Source organism: Hemicordylus capensis, chromosome 3, assembly GCF_027244095.1.
Source record: "Hemicordylus capensis ecotype Gifberg chromosome 3, rHemCap1.1.pri, whole genome shotgun sequence".
Classification (NCBI taxonomy): Eukaryota; Metazoa; Chordata; class Lepidosauria; order Squamata; family Cordylidae; genus Hemicordylus; species Hemicordylus capensis.
The window spans coordinates 358783306-358803934 of record NC_069659.1 but is presented as its reverse complement, the minus strand read 5'-3'; the positions used below and the strand labels follow the sequence as shown (position 1 = coordinate 358803934).

Below are 20629 nucleotides of genomic sequence, written 5' to 3'. Positions count from 1 at the left end.
TGCCCTGAATTTGCCTGGAGGGCCTGGCTGGGGCTCCTCTGCTGCCTCCATGGAGATGCCCCTCTCAACCGCGCCGTCCATGGCCGTCTCTCTGAGCTCCGGTGTCGGGCAACCACAACCACAGCCCCGACTGGGCTGGATTTGTCTTCTCAGCTGCACAAGAAAAAAAGAACCAAGGAGGTGGCGGATTGCGTGCCGAAGAAGAAGACGCTGCCAGGTCAGCGGAGGAGAGCTGGGTGCCGGCCTCATCTGCACATGCGCAGATGCTGCTCTTGGAACCAGAGCTGCAGCAGCTGCCCATGAAGCCTTCAAAAGCGGCGGTGAAAACAAAGCACTGCGTACCTCCAGCGCAAGATTCCCAGGCAGGGGTGGTGACAGCTGATCTGTTGGGACTGAGTGTGCCCTCCCTGAACTGCCCGCTTCAACGATCCTTTGCAGAGCAACTCCACACCTTAAGGGGAAGATCTCTCAGTGCTCACACATCAAGTCACCCATTCAAATGCAAACCAGGGTGGACCTTGCTTAGCTAAGGGGACCAGTCATGCTTGCTCCCACAAGACCAGCTCTCTTCTCCAGGATGTCCAGGATTTGGACATCCCAGATGTGGGGAAAGGGCTGTCCTGGGTGCCAAATGTCCAGCAATGGGAGCGGGAGCAGGATTGCTTCCAGGCATGCACCCCTTTCTCAGTGCTTCTCTCCAGGCGTGGGGTCCGTGTTTAAGAGCCCCTCCGCTCACCCTTTCTCTGGTCCCAGTGCTGCTGACTGCCTCGGCTGGCTTTCTCTGTATGTGACTCCGTCAGCCCCTGCCCCCTCCTTCCTGGCTCAGCGAGGGGGGTGGGCCTCTGGGGGGCTGAGCTGTCAGGACTATGGAGCCCCCTTTCCCTCTAGGGGCCTTGTGGGGGCCCCCTTCTCCCCAGAACGCTCATTACCTGGTGCAGTCGTGTGGGGGCCCTCTGAGCCCACAGGAAGGCTCCTTTCCTGCGGGGGCAACCCAAGGGCCCCCACACACAACGGTCCCCACTGGTTGCCGCAAGAAAGCAGGAGCTCTGCGGAGGCCGGACCCCCAGCTGCTGCCCCCCCCCCGGTGCTCCTCGCCCTCTCCTGTGCAAAGAGCGCTCGATGGACACGGGCACCAAACAGCCAGCCAGTTCCCCTAAAGCCGGGCTTTCCCCTCCCATTGGTGGCAGGCAGGGGTTCTTTCTGAGCGAAAGCCTGGCCCTGCTTGAGAATGACCCCCCCCCCAACTGCCTGGGAGGAGGGGGAGGCACTCTGCACATGCTCAGTCTCCGCCAGAGCGGGAAGAAGGGCTGCTTCTAGCCAGCAGAGCTGGCTTGGCCTTCATTTGGCTTTCCATCGATTCCGTGGCAGGCAGCAGAATTCTGTGCCACCCGCAGTCTGACGGTGGCACTTCCAAGGGGGGGGGGCAGCGCTTGAGGTTCCCGGCAGGAGTTCTTGCTTTGTTTTGAAGAACTACGCCCCGGATTTTTAAGAAACCGCCAAAGGCAAAAAGGACGGCGTCCCTGCTGTGGTGCCAGCCCCTGAGCTTTGGATCTGCCCTTGAGGGGGTTTATAGAGAGAAGTGCTGGCCCGTCTTGCTGGCCCGGGTAGCGTGCACTCCCCCCCCCCCGCAGCAGCAGCAGCAGCAGCAGGGAAGCCACCACTCTGGAGGGAGCCTTATCAGTGCTAGTGAGCGGGGGGGGGGAGCCAGCCTGCAAGCACAGTCCAGCCCCAGACAATGTGGCCGAGAGAGCCAAGGGAGGGGCCGCCTGGCGCTGGCGGCTGCTGCTGCTGCTCTCTGACCCCCCCCCCGCAAGTGGGAGGGAGGCCCTTGACTTGGGACAAGAGCAGCAGCTGCAGCTGCCGGGAAGCAGCCCCAGGCGGCCTGCCGGAGCCCTTTGTCTGCTCCCCGGGGGCAGCTGCTGGGGCTTCCCTCCTGATAAGAGAGCCCTGGGAGCCAGAACAGCCCTTCCAGCGAGACAATGGAGGCAGGCACTAGGGCCTGGGGCGGGGCGGGGCAAGGCCGTGGGGCGGCTGGCTCTCTGGGTCACGGCCAGGAAGGAGCTTGGAGCGCAGTGCTGCTCGGTGGGGGCCGGGGCTGGCTGGGCAAGCTCAGGCTGCAGCATCTCTGGGGCCCAACGCCCCGACCGCCACTGCCTGCCGCTGCCCGAGTTGGCTTCCCTTCACGCTGGAGGACGGAGGGAAGCAGCCCTGGACCACGTCCTGCTCACCCTCAAATGGCCGGCAGGCGGGTGGAGCTGGATGGAGAGCACGCCGGCTGGCCCTGAAGGGAGCACCTGTTGCCCTGAAGGGAGCACCTGTTGCCCCATCGGCGGCTGGCCAGGAGTGTGGGGCACGATGGCCATGTCTTCGCTTTGCACTGGGGAGCCGTGGGGCCAGAGCGCCAGCCCTCTGCCTGGCAGAGCGAGGCCCCCTCCAGGCCAGGCTGTCAAAGGCAGAACCCCCAAGACAGTTCTTGCAGTGCAGGGAGCAGCAGCGGGGGTCCCGAGGGTGGCTACCTTCCGCTCAGGCGCGGGTGGGGTGGATGTGGACAGCCAGCCAGTACCAAAGGAAGGCGGGCCACGGGGGTAATTTGAGGGAGCCAAGTTGGAGCTGGATGCTTCGGCTTGCGCCTTTGTCAGCAACAGCTGGATTTGCGCTCTCTCTCGTACTTCCATTGAGATTAATAGGACCCAATTATCCCATTGGTTTCAAGAAGACGTCTTCCAAGTAACTTCATCTGGGTGTAGGCTGGTGACTGGAGGAGCTGGTCTCATAACTGTACTATTTAGGACTGTGGGTGGGTGTGCTCTCTCTCTCTCTCTCTCTCTGTCTCTCAAACACACACAAACGTGTGTGTGTGTGCGTGCATGCAGAACCACAAATTTCACTCTTAGCATGACAGTCAGGGAGAGAGGATACTCCCGTCACCGGCTCACATCCACACTAAATTACTCAGAAGGTCTCTTCTTGAAACGAATGGGGTGACGACATGTGCTGCTCTTCATTCCAAAGGGAGTCCTCAGTGCTGACTTTCTGAAGCCAGGCTGAGGGGAGGGGTCTGCTGAGCTTCAGGATGCAGCCTGCCAACCGGGTGGGTGAGCTGGGTGGGAGGGTCTTCACCCTCTTCCCTCCCCCTCCGCAGCAGCCACATCACAGAGGACATGTCAGCTTCCAGCCGGCGAGCCTCAGATGGGGAACAAACGGCGCGGTGGCTACAGCAGTGTGGGGAGGCAGGAGGGACTTGTGGTAGAAAGAGCGAACCATTCCCTTTGCTAAGCATGGTCCACCCTGGTTTGCATTTCAGTGGGAGACTACATATGTGTGCACTGTAAGATATTCCCCTTCGGGGATGGGGCCGCTCTGGGAAGAGCAACTGCATGCTTGCCTGTGGGAAGTTCCAGGTTCCCTCCCCGGCAGCATCTCCAACGAGATAGGGCTGGGAGAGAGGCTCCTGCCTGCAACCTTGGAGAAGCCGCTGCCAGTCTGGGTAGACAATCCTGAGCGAGATGGACCAAGGGTCTGACTCAGGATATGGCAGCTTCCTATGAGGGCCTCTGGGAGTCCCTGCGGGAAACCTCTGATGCAGATGATCCGGCTATGTATATGGATGAGTGCAAGGTGACCAGCTACTCTTCAAACAAGCGGAGTTAAGCATTTTTGCCACGTCCCCCACGTTGAGTGATCCCTGTCCTTAAGAAGAAGGTCCATTTCACAGCCTTCTTGGGGTGTCAGACTGGGTGGAGGCGGTGACTGAGATCTCCCCGCTAGCAAGGACACAAGGGAAAGGGACCCCGGCACTCTGGGCCTGCCAGCACACACTCCCTCCTCTGGCCGCCTCTTCGGGACCCCCCTCCCCCCGCTTGGGTCCTCCCAGCTCCTTTCTTCCCTCTGCTTGGCTGGGAGCACCAAGCCCTTTGGGCAGCCTCTGCGCTTGCTGGCCAGGCTTGGGCAGTGCCCCATCCAGCCTCCGCTCTGGAACAAGGAGGATCTGAGGCAAGAGACCCGGCGGGGCGTCCCAGGAGGCGGCTCTCCTTCCCTTCTGCTGTGTGATTGGTGGCTGTTGTGGGCTGCTTGGATCTTTGGGTGTTTCATGGACGACTGCTATGATGCCACTGCACATCATGCACCACTTGCATGAGTTTTTAATGGCAAAAGGTCGGCATAGAGCTGTCTAAATAAAACAAACCCAGTCGGTTCATGTGCCAATGACAGAGGTCGGGAGTTGGGGAGGGGGGCTCTCAGAGAGGGGCTGGGCAAGGCAGGAGAGCACCCCGCCCCCGAACAGGGAACTGAGAAATTCCCCTAGTCTAGTGGGAGAAGCATCTCCATGCCTCCTTTCCCAGCAGTGAGTCAAAAGCAAATGAGCTGGGGGGTGGGAGGGGCGCAGGCAAATGAGGTAGCTCAGGTTGCTCCACTCTGTTGCTCCTCTCTGCCCAAGAGCTGTGCTGCTGCCTGCAGGCAGGCCATTTGTCAGGTAGAGCTGAACGGTTAACCTGACCAGTGGCCCACCCGCATGCAGCGTGGCTCTTGGGCAGAGCAGGACAGAGAGGAGCAAGCCACCCGAGATTCTGCCAGGAAGCATCTCTCCCCCCTGGCTCCTTAGGACAGGTTGCTACTGGCTCTGGGTCCTGTCCTGCCTGCTCACCCAAAGGTCCTGTGGGGGGCCTGGGAACAAGCCTCCTTGGGTGGGGAGAGCGCTTCAGGAGACGCAAGTTCTATCACCCCAGCTCCAAAAGAGCTGCTACCGCATGGTGGGGGTAATAACCATCCATCAGTGCTGACCATCCAAAATGCTAAGGGGGGTGTTGTGTATGACGGATGACTCATTCTGCCCCAGGCAGGCAGCAGCGTGGCTTTTGTCTGTAATGCCACGTAATGCCCTGTGCCTGCCGAAGCTGCTCCTCTAAGAAATCTTGATGTGGGGATGAGATGCGAAGGACGCCTTGGACGATGAGCGTAGGACTGAAGAAGGCAGCGCTGCCGAGACTTGTCTCCTGAGGGTGTTTGGCCTCAGAACTATATCCATGCCAGCTCGAAGCCATTTGAGGAACCGAGGTTCTGATGGGGTCGATATGAAAGGCTGACCAGGTAGTTTGATCAGTGAGAGGCGAGGATGGTGTCGCGGATACTTCTGGAATAGCCCTTGGTGGCCACCAATTCCATTTCCAGGCATGAAGATGCAGCCAAGAGGGGTCTGGATGCAGGAGAGGCCCCTGTGTGAGGAGGTCTGGGCGATCTTGAAGTGGCCGTGGTGGGACTGTCAGAGGCTCCATGAGAGCCGAGAGCCGAGGGCCTTCTTGGCCAGAATGGAGCTACTAGTATTAGATCTGCTCTTTCTTTTCTGAACTTTTGAATGACTTTTGGAATTAGTGAAAAAGGAGGCAATGCATAGAGCAGACCCTGGGGCCCATGTCTTTCCACCCAAGTGAAGAAGTTCAATTGAAGTGAGCTTTGGTGGTAATACTGTCTGTCTGAATTAGGACATATGAACCCAAGGAGGGCCGTGCGAACGGCTCATAGCTCCAGCTAGCCTGGAGTGCCAGTGGGACCAGGGGTCCAAGTCTAGGCAGGATCTCATTGAACCCAGCAATTGAGCTAACTGCATCAGATCTGCTGATGGAGTAGTCTGTATTTTGGGGATCTGGGAACAATGTTTGTTTCTGCATTCCAGGGTTAGGGCTATGGTAACCAGCTGAGTGTCCACAGTCATTCCCAGATGGTTGATGCGTAGTGAGGGAGCTAGGGAGCTCTTGGCCAGGTTCACTAAGAACCCGTGGTGGGAGAGAATCCCAATGACACATAGGATGTCTGCTCTCACCCTGTGTGACGATGGTGCCATGATCAAGAGGTCGTCGATGGAAGGGTATACATGGAGACCCTGGATTCTCATATGTGCTACTAGCGCCACCATCACTTGGTGAAGTCACGAGGTGCTGATGACAGCCCGAATGGGAGAGCCTGGTACTGGTAACGTGAAGCGAAGAAAACTTCCGTGCGATTGGAGCATTGGAATGTGGAGATATGCTTCCGTAAGGTCTCTTGAGGTGAGAAAGTCTCCCAATTGAAGTGCTTCCATGATCGTGTGGAGGGTCACCATTCTGAACCTGTGTTTCCCTATGTATTTGTTGATGCACTTCAAATCCAACACTGCCCTCCAGGATCCATCTATTTTTGGAGCCAAGGATAAAAAGGAGTTGATGCCTAGACATCTTTCTGTCAATGGAACTGGTTCTATTGCTCTGTTCTGGAGGAGATGATGAATGGCCAGATTCATGAGCTGGTTATTTATTTATTTATTCCTGGAGAGTGTTGGGAGGAAGTACTCTGGCGGGGAAAGACTGGAGGTCTAAGGTGGTTCCATCTCCGATGGTAGACAGTATCTATTTGTCTTGAGCAGAGCTTTGCCAAGCTAACAGGAAACTGACTAGACTTCCCCCTACTGGCGGGGAGGGGTCGTTATTGTTGAGAGTGCTTTTTGGATGTGTTCCTGGAGAACTGGGAATTTCCGAAGTGTTGGTTCTGCTGTGAAGATCTGAAGGACTGTCTGGCTCTCGAGTTCCATGTAGGGTGCCATGGAGATTTGGTCCCTGAATCTGGAAGAGGAATTTCTGTTGGGATGAAAACTAGTGTACTTAGAATGATTGTGCTTCTTTCTCTCTCTCCTGGAAGAAGGAATGGCCTTCTTCTTATCTCTGGTTTCTATGAGCACAGGCTCTAGAGATTCCCCGAAAGGTGTGGAGCCTTTGAAGGCTGGGAACACTAAATTCATCTTAGATTTGGAATTGACATTCCAAATTTTTTAACCAAAGGGAACGCCGAACAGCTCTGGCTGAAGCTGGGCTCCTGGCGGAAAACTGCAAACTTCCAGACTAGCATCTGCTGCTGCCTTGGCTAGCTTGTGGATACCCTGTTTAAGCTTGGTCTGGCACTTGGGAAAATCCTTAAGTAGTTCCTTAGCCCACAGAATGGAAGCTCTTGCGAGAATAGAGGTTACTGCAGAGGCCTTAATAGACAGTGAGGCACGACACATGCAAAGCGCCTGATGGGCTTCTGTGGGGAGAGTGGGCTTATTTATTTATTTATTGTATTGTTAAATTCATATACTGCCTTTCATTAAAGCAATCCCAAGGCGGTTTACAGCAAAAATTTAAACACAAGATGGTAAAAAAGACACAATTAAAATATTAAGTGAAACAAAATATTTTAAAAATCTGATTAAAAATTTAAAACAAAAGCATAAAGGCAATACAGACTATAAAGAGCAGCAGCAGAGAATCAAATAATGTCTGGGTAAAAAGCTAAGATTTTACATTTTTTCTAAAAGCTGAGATGGAGACTGAGGAGCGAATAGCCACCGGGAGAGCATTCCAGAGTCTGGGGGCAGCAGCAGAGAAGGCCCTTGTCCCACGTGCACGACAACCGAGCCTCCCTCATTGTCGGCACCCGGAGCAGAGCCCCCTCTGATGACCTCGTTGAGCGGGCAGCAACCCTTGGGAGCAGGCGGTCCCTCAGGTATCCCAGGCCCAAACCGTTAAGGGCTTTAAAGGTCAAAACCAGCACCTTGAACTGGACCCGGAAACGAACCGGCAGCCAGTGCAGCTCTTTCAAAATGGGGGTGATGTGTGCTCCCAACGGGCAGCTCCGGATAAAACCCTAGCTGCCGTGTTTTGCACTAGCTGCAGTTTCCGGATATTCTTCAAGGGCAGCCCCACGTAGAGCGCGTTACAGTAATCCAGCTGCGACGTGACTAAGGCGTGGGTAACTGTGGCCAGATCTGTCTTCTCGAGAAAGGGACGCAGCTGGTGCACCAGCCGAAGCCGTGCAAAGGCACCCCTGGCCACCGCCTCCACCTGAGCCTCCAAAAGCAGAGCTGGGTCCAGTAGTACCCCCAAGCTGCGTACTTGCTCCTTCAAGGGGAGTGCAACCCCATCCAGAACCGGTAAAATCTCCTCATCCCGATTGGCTTTCCTACTGACCAACAGTACCTCCGTCTTGTCCGGATTCAATTTCAGTTTGTTAGCCCACATCCAACCCATCATGGCCTCCAGCCCCGATTCAGGACATCCACCGCCTCCCTAGGATCAGGTGACAAAGAGAAATAGAGCTGAGTGTCATCCGCATATTGCTCACAGCTCAGTCCAAGTCCCCGGATGACCTCTCCCAGCGGCTTCATGCAGATGTTAAACAGCATGGGGGACAAGACCGACCCCACAGGCCAACGGCCACGGGGCCGAGCAGTAGTCCCCCAGCACCACCTTCTGGACCCTCCCCCCAAGAAAGGGCCGGAACCACCGCAACGCAGTCCCTCCAATCCCCATACTCGAGAGGCGGCCCAGAAGGATACCATGGTTGATGGTATCGAACGCCGCCGAGAGGTCCAGCAGAACCAACAGGGACGCACTCCCCCTGTCTAGTTCCCGGCGTAGGTCATCCACTAGAGCGGCCAAGGCAGTCTCAGTCCCTTAGACCGCTCTCCCTACAGATGAGCAGCCACTTGTAGATGGGTGGCCGGATTGGTTGCCCACACGGCTGCTGGCTCTGTCACAGAGCTGGTGAGGGCTGCGGGGATCAGGGGCCGTGCAGCCCTCGGAATTCCAGGGTGCCCTGCGTGAGTGCGTGGCGCATCCTGGAGACACCCCCGAGCCTGGGAGGCTGCTTGCGCTGTGGCAACACACAAGCAAAGAAATGAGGTTAACGGAGCACTTGCTGCCTCCACCTCATTTGGGGGTGGGGTGTTCTAGGCAGGTGAGCCGCCTTGGGAGCAGTGGGCTCGCCCGTGAGCCGGTGGTTCCCATGCTCCACGGCAAGCGGGCTCAGCTCCCTTTGCCTGCATCCCATCGATCGTGGGAATAGCCTCAGTGGCTGCCTCATGCAACTTATGTCAGAGAAACTCACTCTTTCTATCCTCAGGAGCTCTGAGGCGTTCCTCACCACCCTTCACTAATGCTGTCCCTGACACCAAGGAGGCCACTGAAGCGTCAACTCGAGGGACTACAAGTGTAGACGCTGTATCAGCAGAGAAGTTGTAAACATGTTTGGGGACGGAATGAAGAGCTTGGGCAGGGGCCAGAGAGGGAGGAAAAGGAAGTCCTGGTTTAGGCTGAGTCGATGATGGAGAAACCTCAGATGCCAGGGATCCAGTGTGGACAGAAGCAGGGCTGACTGGATCTGAGCTGGTTTTCAAAACCTGGCATGCCTTTGCTCGTAGGGTCTCGAAATCCTCGTGCTTAAACCGTGAGGCTGGAGGCTCGGCTGTCGCAGCCCTTTTGTCAGCAGACCACGTTCCCTATCAGGGCACCAGGGCGGGCTTCAGATCCAGCGTGGGCATTGCTGGGAAGTGCAGGGCACCCCCCCTGACCAATGGCCAGGAGCTGACCAATGGCCAGGTTTTGCACAAGCCACATCATTTGGCAACGCTGGGGGGTGCTGAAGGCAACTCTTTGCCCAGGATGCCACTGAGCCGGGGGCCGGCCGTGGCCACACCCTTCCTTGCCAGCCCCCCAACTGACGGGCACCCTCTACTTTGTGGCAGCTCACAACTGCCATGCTTGCAGGTACTGGCTCTCTGCTGCACAGCTGGGCGGGGGAGTGCCCCTGCCTGCCTGGCACCGAGCCCTCCTGCGGGTGTCTCCCGCAGCGTCTCAGCTGTTCATTCCTTGGCCTGGTTGGTCCACCACGTTCTGAACTGCTGGTGGGAAAGCTGGTCCACAGGCCGTTGCAGCTCTGAAACCAGAGGGCAGACCCACCACACTACGAATCCCTCCAGAGCCCAAGGAGCAGAGGCTCGGGGGGCCCAGCTTGGCCCCTGGAGGGGGGAGAGAGCTCAGGGCGGAATAAAGGGAAGCCGGTCGAAGCGAAGGCAGGAGAAAGTGCGCCCTTCTCGGCTCGGGTTGTGTGCGAACCTGCCAGAGAGCCGGGGAGAAGCAAGGAGAGCCCACCAGGGCTGTCGCTATCATGGAGCAGATGGCTTCGAAGAACCTGCCCCCTCCCTAGTTTCTTCAGTCTCTCGCTCTCTCTGAGGGGGGCTGCTTCTGGAGGAAGGGGTCGCAAGTGCCCTTTCAGAAGGGTGCCCCACGCTAGCACAGGCTGCCTGAACGGAGGCCAGAGCAGCCTTGAGAAACCTGTGGCTGGATGAGGGCCAGTGGCTAGCATCTGGACGGCCAGCTCCAGAGAGGGGACACGGGCTTCCTCCTCCCCACCTGTAGGACTCCAGCAGCCAGCCGGGAGGGAGGGAGGGTGGTGAGTCGGTGGGTTGTGGCTGCAGGAAAACATCACATGGCCTCTCGTTATCAGCTCCATTAATGGGCTTGTGCAAGGAGCTGTTTACATGAGTCACTCTGGATCAGACCAAGGGGGTCCATCCAGCCCAGCAGCATCCTGTTTCCAAGACCCCTCCTGGGGCTTCCAGACCTCTCCAGATGCTGCTCTCAGGTTTCCAGATTTCAAGCACCGCATCAGACTGGGAGGGAGGGAGGTGAGGTGGGGGGTCCATCCAGCCCTGCATCCTGTTTCCAGCAGTGCCCAGGCAGATGTTTCCAGGACGCCCCAGGCAGGATGTGGAGGCAACAGCCCTCCCTCCCTCCCTCCCTCCCTCCCAGCACCTGTTGCCTGCCTCCGAGGATGGAGGTGTCATTCGACTAATCGCTCTTGCAGTTCAGTCCTCTTCCTCTCTGAATCTGCTTGCGGAGCCCTCTTGAAGCCACCATCTAAGCCAGCCTTGGGAAGTGCTGCTGCTGCTGCTTGCCTTGGAAGGAGGTGTTTGCACGCTGTGGAACAAGGGCACCTGACAAGGGCCTCCTCCACACAAACCACACATTTCCATCAGGAGACGTGGCCGGGCCTTCAAAGGGAGCAAGCTGAGAGTCGCAGCATGGCTCCATCTAGCTCAGCACTGCCAACTCTGACTGGCAGCAGCTGTCCAGGGTTTCAGGCATGAGTCCCTCCCAGCCCTACCTGGAGATGCTGCCAGGGACTGAACTGGGGACCTGCAGTTTGAAAAATAAACTCAGATTGTGCTTCACGGCAGGGAAAACTCAATAATCCCAATAAGGAAATTTGCATATTTGCTTCATTTGCACAATTTAGTTTGCCAAGCTCTGCTCCCTGGCAATCCTCCCCAGCCCCATTTGCTGAGACTTCAGCAGTACAGGACCAGTCACATGCTTCCAAATCTATCTCTGAAATATTGAGGACTAGAAGCTTGCTCTTCATTTAAAATGAAAGCAGAGGCTCCAAAGAATACTGCACCATGGTAATAATGGCTTAGGACTGAGTTACCTGGGAGACCACCACCTTCTTCTGCATGATCCCCACCACACATTAAGGTCATCGAGGGAGGTGAGGTTCCTCTTGGGATGCCACCAGCTTGTCTGGCAGTGACTCGGGAGAGGGCCTTCTCTTTAGTCGTTCCTGGCCTGTGGAATGTGCTCCCTACAGCCATCCGTGGCTTTGCATCTTTACCGGCCTTCAAGGTAAAGGTAAAATGTGCTGTCGACTCCTGGCGCCCACAGAGCCCTGTGGCTGTCTTTGGTAGAATACAGGAGGGGTTGACCATTGCCATCTCCCGCACAGTCTGAGACGATGCCTTTCAGCATCTTCCTGTATCGCTGTTCCCCGATATAGTACCAGCCGGGATTCGAACTGGCAACCTCCTGCTTGTTTGTCAAGCACTTCCCTGCTGCGCCTCTTAAGCTGGCACTGGCCTTCTAAAAAGCCCTTAAGTAGACACGATTCCCCCCCTAGCCCTGCTTTTAGTACTCTTTGAATGTTCTAAATGGTGGTTTTAAGCATTGTTTTGTTCTTATTGTGTTTATTATGGGTGTGAGCCGCCTGCAGCCTTTGGAACAACTGAAGCCAGCCCACCCCGAGCAGGGCCCATCTGGCTTCCCACTGCTGCCTCCGTCCCCTGCCGGGGCCACCCAGCCTCGGCCCTCCAGGAGCTGAGGCGGGACTGCCACTCCCATCATCCGCAGCAGCAGCAGCCCGGACTGAGTGAGCGGGGGAACGGGCTGCAGCAGGAGGGAGGCGCATCCCTGGACTACACGGGCTGGCAGCAGGCGGCGGCGGCGGCTTCCTCTCCTTCTCCTTCCCCCCAGCCGGAGGTGCTGCCGCCTGCCAGGGAAGGGGCCCGGCGGGACTCCCCGCCACTTCCTCCTCCTGCGGGCGAGGGCCGCCGCTCTCCCAGCCTGAGCCCAGGGCGGGGAGGGGGAGACCCGGGCGCAGCCAGCCAGCCAGGCGGAGGGGGCGGCCCCGGGGGCGGCCCCGGGGGCGGCTCCTCCCCCTGCTCCCCCCCACCCGGGAAGGGGGGAGCCGCGCTGCCCACGCTCCTGCCCCCCCCGCTGCTGCCGGCGGGGCGCAGCACGTGGCGGACCGGGGTGACGTCACATCCTGGCGACGGGGGGAGAGAGCGAGACGCGCGCCGGTCCTCGACCTCCCCCCAGAGAGGAGCCGCCAGCGAGGAGGAGGAGGAGGAAGAAGAGGAGGAGGAGGAAGAGGAAGGGGCCGCCGCCGCCCAGCAGGAGCCGGTGAGGAGCCGGAGAGGAAGCGCCGGTCCCCGTCCTCTCCGGGACACGTGGCGCCCCCCCCCCCCCCCCGCTGTAGGCTGCGCAGACGGAGCCGGCCGGCCGGGCCTCTCTCTCGGGGTAGACTGCGCCCGGCCGCGGAGGCGCCATCGCCGCCCCGCCCTGCTCTCCTTGGGGTGCAGGACAGGAGGAGGAGCCCGGTGGCCGGCTGGGCTCCCCGGTGGGCAGCAGCAGGAGGAGGAGGAGGCGCCCCCCCCGGTCCTCTGAGGCTGGCGGGCGGGGGGCGGCACGGGGGAGGGGGCGGGGGGGCGGCGGCTGGCCTCGGCCCGTGCCCGCTGCTCCGCCCCGGGGGGGCCCTCACAGGCGGGGGGGCGCTCCCCCCCTCCTCCTCCTCCTCCTCCTCCTCCTCCTCCTGCTGCACGTGGGCTGCCTGCTGCGCCCTCCTGGCTCGCTCGGCCCGCAGGCAAAGGCCCTTGGCGGGGCCCGGGCGGCGCTGGGCTGCTCGCGGGCTCGTCCCGCCCTGCCTGCCTGCCTGCCAGCCACACGGGCTCTTCCCTCGAGCTTTGCCCCCTCGGGCGCCCGCCTTGGCCCGCTGCTGCTGCTGCCCATCCGGGCGGTGGCGGAGGCGGCCGGTCCTCGCGCCCGCCATTCCTCTGAGCAACCGAGGGCTCTGCTGCCCCCCGCCCAAGCCGGGGGGGGGGGGGCGAGACGGGCTTGGGCTGGTAGCGCAGGTGCTGTGCCGCTCCCTGCCGCTGCCCCGAGCAGGCGCCTGGATCACTTCCTGGAGGAGAGGCCCACCAAGGGCCACTAGTCGCAGGGCCACGGGCCACGGCTCCAGCCTCCAAGGCAGGCTGCCTCTGAGGACCAGTTGCTGAGGGTGGCGCAGCTGGGACTGGCGGCCTGCTCTGCCCGCAGGGATGTGAGCCGAGCTGGCGCCGGGAGCCACCGCCCGGCTTGGGATGGCCTGCCGGGGCTGCCCGGGTCTCCTCAGGACCCCCCCCCCCGTCTCTGAGGCCCCTCAGGTGGAGGTGGTGGCCCGTGCAGCAGGCGCTCTGCCAGCCAGTGGTGGCCCCTCTTGCTGCTGCAGCGGGTGAGGTGGGAGCCCGGAGGGGCCAGGTGAGCACAGAAGCCAGTGCAGGAGGCAGCAGGCCCCCAGAAGTTGGCTTGTGCCGTGGACCCGTCTCTGTGTGTGTGGGGGGGGCACCTCTGAGCTGGAGGAGGAGGAGGGCGGCATTCTGCACGGGAGGAAGGAGCGGAACCAGCAGAGAGTTGCCTGCCGGGCCCCAGAGGCGGCTGTGGCCGAGAGGCCTGGACTCCCCTGCGCCTGGAAGGCCACCACTGAGCCCCGCGGAGCCGAGACCTTGCCTTGCGCTGGGTGTGCATGTTCTGCTCTGATGCCGCCTGGTGCTCCTGCCTCCTCCTGGCCTGCAGAGTGGGGGGATCCGGCGGGGTGGTGGTGGCGGTGGCACAGGGCATTGTGGGAGTGCTGGGTGCAGCCAGAGGGCCCCAGGGCCACCCCGCTGCTGGGGGTAGGTGCCCGGGAGAAGCTGCTGCTCCCAAACAGCCGGGCAGCCTGCAGCACGTGAGAGGACGTGGCTAGTCCTTGGAGAGTGTCTGAACACCTTCCTCCTGCTTTGTTTAAGTGGGCCCCGTGGCCTGCCACGTGGGCTGGGGCGGGGCGTTCGGCTCCCCCAGGCGGAAGGCCGCCCGGCTCGGTCCGGCGGGGCAGCGTGCCCTGCGTCCTGCCACCCCGTCGCTTTGGGGGTTTGTTCCACAACACCCAAGTGCTTCCTGTTGAATGGAAGGTGCAAAGCAGCAGCAGCCCATGCCGGGCTGGCCCCCCCCACATTTGGTTACAAGAAGCGCCTTTCACTTCTCCTGTGGCGGCAGCGGCGGTTCCTCCCAGCCCCCCCCTTCTGCTCCTGGCCTCTGGTAGGAAATTTTCCGTAGCCAGAATGGCCAAGAGGAAATGAAATGTCCCCCCCCCCATAACTCTGTGTACGGGAGAACTTGTGTGCTAAGCAAGGAAGTGCTTTTGCTGCAGGTAGAAAGTTTAGCCCTTTGACTTCCCCAAATGCACAGCCACAAAGCTGCTGGGACAGCCACAGGCGTTGCTCTCTGAGCAGCTTGTTGCTGAGAGGTCCAGGAGGATGGACATGGTGGCCAGCCCCCCCCCCCCCCCCGGCAACCCTCAGGTCATTCCCCAGGGCACCCAAGGGAACTCCCGTCCGCAGGCCGAAGCAGAAGCCATGCTGGAGCAGGCCAGCCTTGTCCAAGGAGGCAGGGAGCAGGGCTGCCCGGTGAGGGTCACTCCGCGCCTGGGGCCAGGAGTGGCGGGTCTTGGAGGCATGAGCTGCCTGCATGGCCCACGAAGGCAGGCAGGCAGGCCTGATCCGTCAGCTCCCGTTGGCCGAGGCAGGCAAAGGTCGAGGGTGCACGTGGCCAGCCTTGCTTCTCGAAGGAGCCCGGCTCTGGCCTCCGGCTGCACAAGCGGTGAGGCAGCCCTAAAAAACAAAAAGCCCAAGCATGATACAAAAACATGACAGGCGGGGGCTGGTGGTATCTCCCTTTGGGAGCAGCTCTGTCGTCCCCCCGAACAATGTGAGCTGCGAAGTCTTTGGCTGACTGGTGCTGCCGAGCCATCGAGGGCTGCGGACTCTTGCAGCCGGTCAGGCCCGTCCAAGCAGCCACACCGGGAAGCAGGACCTCTGGCTGGAGATCTGGAGCTGGGAGTTGCCCAGCTTGAGCATGCCCCAGGCGGGGCTCTGGCGAGAGATGGGGAGGCGGAACGGAAAGTGGGTGAAAGAGGCTGCGGGTGAAGTCTCGGGGGGCCGGCACACCGCAGAGCCCGGCATCAGGGTGGCCTCCACCCTCCAGGGCTGCAGCTGGACGTGAGTGTGTGATGAAGCCTGTTGCCGGCATGACCCGCTTCAAGCGGGCCCGGCCCTCCTTGTGCTCTGGGTCCAGGCCCGCCTTGGGGACAGAAGCGGGCCTGCTCCCTTTCGTGGCTGACCTGCCCTGGGAACGCCACGTGGGCGGTGGGGGGCTTCCGCCTCCCTCCGGGTTCTGCTGGACCTCTCGGTGGCTTTCGCCTTCCTGGGCTGGGGGCTGAGAGCAGGCCTCGGAAGGGGTCCTCCGTGTGTGGGTGGCCCTCGGCTCTCCCTCTGCTGCCCGCCTGGTTCCAAGGAGGCTGTTGACATGCCTGCCATTGGCCCCGCCCTGCGTTGAGGCTGAATCCAGAGAAGACCCAAGTGCTGCTGGTCAGGAAAGAGGCTTTCCGGCTGCTTGGGGTGAGGTAGCAGGTTTGCAGTCTGGGAGAGTGAGCCTGAATCCAGACTTGAGACTGGATAGTCCGGTGATGGGCGTGAGGACGAGTGCGTTTGTCCACTGCCCGCTGGAACGCCAGCCGCGCCTGTTCCTTGAGAAGGCGGGTCTGGCTGTGGAGAGATGCTTTATTCACCTTGCGACTCACTGTGGCCAGACACCATCCACATCGTAGGACCCTTCGGAAGTGTCGGGAAGCTCTGCTGATCCCGAATGCTGCTTTTGCCCCATGTGAGGCTCCTCGGCTCTGCCCTCCTCGCTTCCAGTGTGGTCAGAGTGATCCTGCGGGAAGCTGCCTTCTGCTGGGGATGTGTGAGCCGGCCCCGTTCAGATGGTCCGGGTCTGAGCCGGACTGGAGGGAGAACTTGGGTTTCCCACCACAGGAATAAGTAAGGAGAAGCCTTCCGTGTCAATCTTTGTTACGTTTTAAAACCTAAGTAGCAATAGATTTTACTCTGAAACTCGCTGCTCTCATAGATGATTTCAAATACACAATAAGAAATATAAAAGACCCTAAAATACATTACTAGCATAAAATGATTTACAATACAAAAGAGAGGCATAAGACTGCACTGAACATCTAGCTGTGGCTGGAACAAGAGACATAGCAGATTCTGGGCTGCATTTCACTACTAGCATAAAATGATTTAACTATGGCTGCAATAAGAAGCATAGCGATCAACCACGTAGCAGTACCCTAGATTGCGCTGCATGCTTATAAAGTAAGAAAAGATTTAAAAAGATTTAAAATCTATCACATCATGACAGTCATCACGGAGCTCAGCTTCCAGGGGCCATGAAAGCCTCTTCTCCTCTGGCAGGCTTGAAGACGAGGACAGGGAGGATGCTCTGAGGTCTGCGGGGGCTGCTTCCGAGCCTCTGGCTGGCTGGCTTCTTGGGCCCCAGCTCAGACTCTGCATCTCCGAGGAACCTTTCAGGGCACTTGCCCCACACAGACCTGCCTGTGCAGATGCACACGCCCACCCAGCCATGAGAGGGCATGCCTCTTCTGCCCTTGGTCCAAGGGAGCTTGGGACTCAGCAGGAGCAGCCAGTACTGGGGCAGCGCTCCCACCTGCAAGCTGGTTTCGGAGCCCTCGAGATTCCCTTCCTCACCAGACCTGAAATCTGCAAGGAGGGGCAGGCCCAGTGCAGAAGAGGGGGTGGCACCTGTCCTGCCCGGAGGTGCGGGGAGCACTTGGAGTGTTTGAACACAGATGCTTTGAGACAGAGCCAAGTTCTTGAGTAGCTCCTGACGCTGATCCGAGTTTACTGGCTTCCTCTGGCTCAGAAGCGTGGAGTGCTGCTTGGCCTCAGTTTGAACCTGCCCAGGAAGGATCCTGCCGACAGTCAGTGAGGGAAGGCGGACGGGGGCTTTCCTGCAGAGCCGAGCGCTCTCCTTGCACCTGGCCGGTTCAGTGGCCTTTAAGCCAGCCCTGGACTCGTTTTCCGTGGGTCGGGAAGGCAGCCCCCGAAGCTGGCAGCCAAGCTGGACGGGCCTGACGAAATGACTCGACTTGCTGGCAGGCTTTGTGGAGGGGGAGGGCGAATGCCCCCCTCACGAGTAACCTGCTGAGAAGAGAAGCCGGGTTGCCTGGGACGCATGGAGACGCCCTTGGAGAGCTCTGCCTCTGCCGGTGACGGAGATCTGAGTGGAAAGAGAGGCCCGAGCGGAGGAAGGTCTGGCTCAGTGGAGCCCCTGGCGGGCCTGCCCTTGCCCTTGCCCTCTTGGGCGCTTCCGGGGCATCTGGCCCTCTGCTGCGGCTGGAGTCACACAGAGGGGCCTTTGGTCTTGCAGGGGTTGCTCAGGGCCTGCCCCGCAGCTGCTGGGTGCCACCATGCCTTGGAGAGGCTCTTTCCGTGCCCGGGTCGGTCTGGGCATCGTGCGTCCGGGATGCTGTGTGGCAGCCTGGGCCGGGGGACCCGCCGCTCGGTGCCTTGGGCGTGGGTGGCTCTGCTGACCGTGGGGCAAGCGGTGTCTCCGCCACGGGCTTCCCCGCCCTGGTGGGTCCTTGTGTGGAAACCTGCCCCGGCGGCTCTTGGGAGGAGGGCCGGGGCGCTGCAGGGGATCCCTTCTCCGGGCTTGGGATGGCAGCCCCAAAGGGCCGTGCCGGGAGCCCCGTCTTCCCGTGCTTGTGGGCATTTGGCTCTCGCCCGCCAGCCTGAAGGTGGGGCCTGTGTGAGCTGCAGTTTGCAGAGCAGCGCCTGGGGGGAGGGATGTGTGGGCTCTTCCCCAGTGCAAAGAGCCCTTGGCTTGGGGGCTTGCTGGAGACAATGGCCTTCCTCCAGCCCCAGCCCCGAGACAAAAGGCCGCATTCTGCCCCCCCCCCCCGCCCAAGATGGGAAGTGATAAACTGGCCCTTGCGGAGGGCGCTTTGTTACCCAGGAGCTGATATGCTGGTGAAATTTCCAGGTATTCATGACGCCATGATGTCACGCTCCTTGCTGGGGGAGGGAAGCCGGGCGCTGGGGGAGGCATTCCTGCCAGAGGCTTGTCCACACACTGGAGGGTGACCAGAGGGAGCAGGAGGGGCTGGGGGGCCTGGCATCCTCTCCACATCTGCTCCCGAGCCTGCAGCTGGAGGAGGCCGCTGGGCGCTGCTGCCGCCGCCGCCGCTTGTCCCCGAGAGAGCCCCGGAGGAGCCTTGAAAGGTTCAGCAGCTGCTGCCAGGGCCACGCTCTCTGGCGTTTCCTGCTGCTCCGTTGTCCACTCCAAAACTGTGCCCCTGCGAGTGGCGGGTGGGTGCTTGGATGCCATTTCTGCGCTGCCCGTTGAGAAAAGCTCCTGGCAGTTTACAACAAAACGAGCCCGGGGAGGAAGCTGGGTGTGTGTGTGTGTGTGATTTTCCCGAGGGCGGCAGTCGAGGAGCCCCTTGTGCTGCTGCTCAGACCTCCCTGGCACAGCCCCTGTTGAACTTGCACGCCTGGCCCTTGTGCTCGGCAGGGAGGGGCAGTCCAGGCAGGGCAGCCCGCCTCCCAGCTTCCCCCCTGGACCTCTGTGCGTTGTGTGCCCAGACCCGTCCGAACCTTTCCCAGCCACGTGGGCTCCTTGTGGCACAGTGGCCGTTGGGTGGTTCGGCTGATGCTTAAGGCAGTTGAGTGGGCAAAGCAGCCCTGCAGAAATCTGGAGGAGCAGGAGTGCCAGGGGCATGGTGGGCCCCTTGGCCTGGGAATGCTCCTCCTGGAACGGCCAGGGCTGGAAGCGCCCAGGCAGGCGCACGGCAGGCAGAGGGAGACTGGCGGCCCCACATCCCTCAGGAGCGGCTGCTTGTGGCCCTCGAAGGGCTCTGGCTGGGCGTGGGAGAGAGGGAGGCCCCCCCTTCTGGAGGTGGGGCCAGGCAAGCCAGGAGAAGAGATGCCTCCCAGCAGGCTCCTGCGCTGGAGGCCCCCCTGCCCAGACTGGTGCCGGGACAGCCTCTCCTTGGGCTGCGCAGCAGGTAGTGCAGTGGAGAGCTGGGCAATGGGCAGCCCCCCGGTTTGTCGCCTTGGAACATCCTCCGCGACCTTGCAGGGATCTCGGCTGCTTCTGCTGAGATGCTGACTGGAAGCTCTGCAGGCCCGGAGTGAGCACAGCCGCCGGTCCTCTGGGCAGGCCTGGAGCCGGGCTGGGCAAGGGGCACGAAAGGGCCGCTGGGCGGTGGGGCTCTGTCTCGGCAGGCGCTCCGGGGGGCTCGCAGCCAAGCCAGCGACGGGAAGCAGCCCCAAAGCCTCCAGATGACCTCCCCGCTCCCGTCCCCCCAGCGTTCTGCGCCTGGCAGTAGCAGCCGAGGTGTGTGGCTCTCGCCCAGGGAAGCCTGCCCCTCCGCTGGCTGGCTGGCTGGCTGGCTGACGGCTCCTTTGGGCTGGCCGTGAGCAGAGAGGGAGGCCTGCTGCTGGCTGGCTGTGTGGGGGGCCTCGGGCTGCTTCCCTACGGTGCTGCTCTGCTGCACATGTAACTGAGGGCGAGGTATAGCCGTTCTCGCAGCTCCTTCGGGGCATGAAGCCGCATTTCAGCCGGACCGAAGGCCAGGGACAGCTCTTGGAATGGATGGGAAGAGCGTCTGGCCTTGAGCACCCTGGATCTGACCTCCTGAGGCTTCGGTGGCCAACAGGCACGCCTTGCACTGCCTCGGCCAACTGTCCGGTGCGTCCAGCCCCTCCCTGGGCGCCAGCAGCGATGCCGCTTTCCCTGCCTTGCAGTGAGGGCCTCCCTGGCGAGGCGGCACGCTCAGCTTCTCTGTGGCCTCCTGGGCTCTCAGCCCCACTCGGCCCATTCACCTGTGTGCATGCACAGCAGCAGAGTCCTTCAGGAAGTGCCTTGGGCATCACTGCTCCATCGCCTTGGAACCTGGAGTGCTTTCCAGTCAGGGCTGAAGCTCCACTTTCTCGGGTCTCCTGGCCCTGCCTCCCAGGTGGCTCTTCCATGCAGGATCACGGCGATGTGTAGAGTGGGCCTCATTTGACCCCAGCTCATGGCGCAGCGGGGAAGTAACTTGCCTAGGGAGCGAGAGGTTGCTGGTTTGAATCCCCCCTGATAGGTTTCCCAGACCCGTATATCGGGCAGCAGCGATCTAGGAAGGTGCTGAAAGGCCTCATCGTCTCATCCTGCGTGGGAGGAGATGGCCATGGCCAACCCCGCCTGGATTCTCCCAGAGACAAAGACAGGGCTCTGTGGGCGCCAGGAGTCAGCATCGACTTGACGGCACAACTTTCCCTTGACCTGTGATGCAAGAAGGGGCAAAGACGGGCGGAGAGTGAGCTCATCAGAGGTTGGGGAGCTCAGCCTGCTCTTTCAGGCTGGTGGGT

At 60.6% G+C, this 20629-nt stretch overlaps 1 protein-coding gene across 6 annotated transcripts in view; it reads left to right on the top strand.

The window, feature by feature from the left end:
* The first annotated feature begins 11975 nt into the window (after positions 1-11975).
* Positions 11976-20629, top strand: part of ATP13A3 (ATPase 13A3) — a 76794-nt gene continuing 68140 nt past the window's right edge. For 4 of the 6 annotated variants that reach the window (XM_053312260.1, XM_053312259.1, XM_053312261.1 and 1 more), the window contains exon 1: positions 12368-12524. The gene's annotated coding sequence lies outside the window, so the exon portion shown is untranslated. Of the gene's footprint in view, positions 11992-12367; positions 12525-20629 lie in introns of those variants that run through there. The other 2 variants (XM_053312258.1, XM_053312257.1) reach the window with 2 other exon arrangements.